Source organism: Octodon degus, unplaced genomic scaffold (assembly GCF_000260255.1).
Source record: "Octodon degus isolate 3935 unplaced genomic scaffold, OctDeg1.0 scaffold00329, whole genome shotgun sequence".
Classification (NCBI taxonomy): domain Eukaryota; kingdom Metazoa; phylum Chordata; class Mammalia; order Rodentia; family Octodontidae; genus Octodon; species Octodon degus.
Genome location: NW_004524905.1, coordinates 866,819 through 870,193, shown reverse-complemented (window position 1 = coordinate 870,193; position 3,375 = coordinate 866,819). Strand labels below are relative to the sequence as shown.

General features: G+C 41.1%; 1 pseudogene; it reads left to right on the top strand.

Moving 5' to 3' along the window:
* Positions 1–2,563: 2,563 nt before the first annotated feature.
* On the top strand, positions 2,564–2,696 carry LOC111814485 (annotated as a pseudogene).
* Positions 2,697–3,375: the final 679 nt, after the last annotated feature.

The window sequence follows — 3,375 nt, the reverse complement described above, 5'->3', positions numbered from 1 at the left end:
GCCATGTCCTAGGGCCTCGACAGCAAAGCCACAGCCAAAATGTACTCAAGTCTGTTGGAATGCAAAGTCCAAAAATGTCCCCATCCCATTTACCCATTTTTCTAGCATCTTCCTTATTCCAAGATAAAATGCCATAACTCTGTCTACTACACACCCTCTATATATAGATATGCCAGCCTATATTTTCTGATCTGTAGTTACCTTCTCTCTGCCTAAAATACTCCGTTCTTTTCCCTTCCATTTTTGTGGCCTAGATTTTAACTCCTAAACTTAAAACTTCATTATTCATTTACTCTTCCCCACACTTCACACAATTCAGGGATCGATACTGCCGCTAACAAAGTGTTGGTCCCTTTCTGGTTTTAGTGGGATCTTGCTGCGTCACTGAGGCTGGCATCAAATTCCTGGGTTCAAGGAATCCTCCCGCTCACCTGCTTAGTCCCTGGGACTACAGCCAGCCAGCACTGCGCTGCCTTAACACCTTTTTGTACCTGTGTAAAGTTTTATATGTTCATGGAGCCTTCAGTGTAGGGCCTTAGGCACATCACCTCGTAGAGCTTTCTTCCTGTATCTGTGGAGTACTGCAATTCGAAGCCAGGGTCTAGCCATGCTAGCTGCCCAGCACTCTAATACTGAGTCCGCTATACTTTGTGAGTTTAATTCTGATGAATGGAGTAAGACCTCCCTGTCACACATGTCAGGGGTACCCTGTGACATTCAAAACACGTATACGCCGTAATTGGCATGACATCGTGCCTATCCATCTTTGTCGATACTTGTCATTTACTTATGGTGACGACACTCAAACTCCCTTCTTCTGGATTGTTGAAATACATAGCGAATTATTCTCATAGAAGATGATTTGGCACCGGAGATGCGCATGCTAAGAAGTGTCTCTTATACTTTAAATCATGTCCAGATTCCTCAGGGTCTAATGCAAGCTAAATGCCACACAAGCAGTCATCGCCTTGACTTATTTAGAAAATAATGGCAAGAACGAAGGTCAGTGCTCGTTCAGAGTAGATGCAGGTCTTCTGTTCACGTTCCCCATCTGTGGGTGGCTGAACCCTGAAATACGAGACCAGCAGGGGAAGGCTCCTGCTCTGTTTTCCTGTTTTACTACGGCCTTTGGTGCCCCACAGCCTGCCCAGACCCGCACGCTCTCCGAGCCCCACTAGGGCGGGCAGCCAGCTCGCTTGGATTTGTGTCTTGCTTCCCACAGGTAGGTACAGAAGCGACCCAACATGCCTTCTCAGTGGCTACCGTTGGCTGACGCTGTAGCCCACGCCTCTGGGTCATTCTTGCTCTTCCAGAGGAGACTTGCCTTTGATCTGCAGAAAACTAATTTTTCACTTCTCCCTGCTTCCATAACGCCATACCCTAATGGCCAAGTATTTGGATCATAAATAACATCCTCAAAGTTTTGCATTGTTTTTTGTTTTGTTTTGTTTTGTTTTTGTTTTTGTTTTGTGGTACTCGGGATCGTACTCCAGACCTTGTGCCTGCCAGGCAGGTGCTTATGCCACTGAGCTGTCGCCCTGGTCCTCTTCAAAGCTTTAAGATAGTTCAAAACAAATGGTTTTAAACTAAGTAGTAGGGCCGGGGATGTAGCTCAGCGGCATGAGCACCTGCCTGGCAAGCACAAGGTCCTGAGTTGGACTCCTGGTACCAAAACAATTTAAAAATAAATTACGTAAGTAAGTAAGTAAGTAGTAAATAATTCCTGGCAAAGATGTGAAGCAACTCCGATTATGTTACAAATGTCCTTTATAAAATGACTGTTTTTCTTCCCTGTCCCCCAAGGTAGCTAAGATAACTGTTCTACTAATTTCTACTGGTTTATTAAGAGGAATAGTTAATGCCCAATTTTTTATTTTTTATTTATTTATTTACTTTGTGGAACTGGGGCTTGAACTCAGGCCCTTGCGCTTGCCAGGGAAGCTCTTATTGAACTGATCTGTCTCTCCAGCCCCGAATGCCCAATTTTTTGGACCAATTTTATCTGCTTATACCCGCTAATCTGAACAACTACTCTGAAGACAACAATATAACAACATTACAATATAACAATCATTGTTGCTTTTCTATCACACCTTGTTTTTTGAAATGCTGCGTCAGTTCTAATGTTATTATTTTTTAGTCTCTTTCAAATAAAAAGTACTTGCCAGGATGAGAAAAAAAGACAAAAGAAAGAAGGAGAAAAGGCACATTTATGTATATATGTGGGATAATTTGGAGAATTGTACTGCCAATTGCTGCTGGTCTTTTGAAAGTAGCAGTTAATGCTTAGTTCCTTATTTTTATTCTTATTTATTTCTTTTTAATCTCTTAGAACTATTTTCTCATTGTTTGGTTTGAGTTTTTTTTAACCAATTTTGCACATTTATGTCTGGTGACCTACACAACTAATTTGAAAATAACATGCAATACAGCAACTATTGTTGAATTCCTACTACTTTGTTTAGTGAAATTTTATATCATTTCTAATGCCTTTTTTATACTATTTTTCATTCTTTAAAAAACAAAACAATAAATAAAAGAAAAATAAAGCAGAAAAAGTACTAGCTTTGCTCAGTGGCAATATTGTAGCCAGTGAGGTTTGTCTGAGGCACCATTATTGCTAATTGAAATTTTTTTATTTTATTTATTTTCTTTTTGCTAATTGAAAAGTTAAAACTACTTAATTTAAAAATAAATCAATAAATAAGTAACAAAAAATAATGGCAGCTTTTCCTGGTAGGAAAAGGACAATATTACCTATCCAAATCTGAAAACTGAAAATCATACGAACTGCCAAGTTGTCTTCAGCTGAGATGAATCCAAACGTTTCAGAACGGAACTAAAAGTCTAGCCCAAGTAAACTCAGAATGGCACCTTAGCGGCACAGGTGACTGTCAGGGTGATTTGAGTTTGGCTGTACCTGATCTAGGCGTCAGATGTTGAAGGCCATTGAACACGGGAGATAAGACATTGAAATACTGCCAAAGAGCTGAGCAGCACGCTTGACCTCTTTAAATTTAAGCTACTCACGTAAGGCTACCTGAAGCTATTCAAGTCAGCTCTTGACTGAAGCTAACATGTGAAGGCTTTCTCCCTTCTCAGCAAAGCTACCCGAGTTTGAATCTACAAAGCCGTCAAGCCACCTCCACTCAGAGCAAGTGTGGAATAATTTCTCCTGCTTTGTACAATTCTCTTTCCAAGCAATTCTCTCTCCAAGTAAGTCAACAGTCCAGGAGAGGAGACAATGCAGCTCCAAAGGTGTGAAGACGGGGCGCTTAGGATGTGTTTGTTAGCAGCATCCTAGGAAATTGATTCTTTTGTTTGCTCAGGTCTCAGCTGGGAGACTGCTGCTACAGAAGCCAAGCTGTTCCGGTG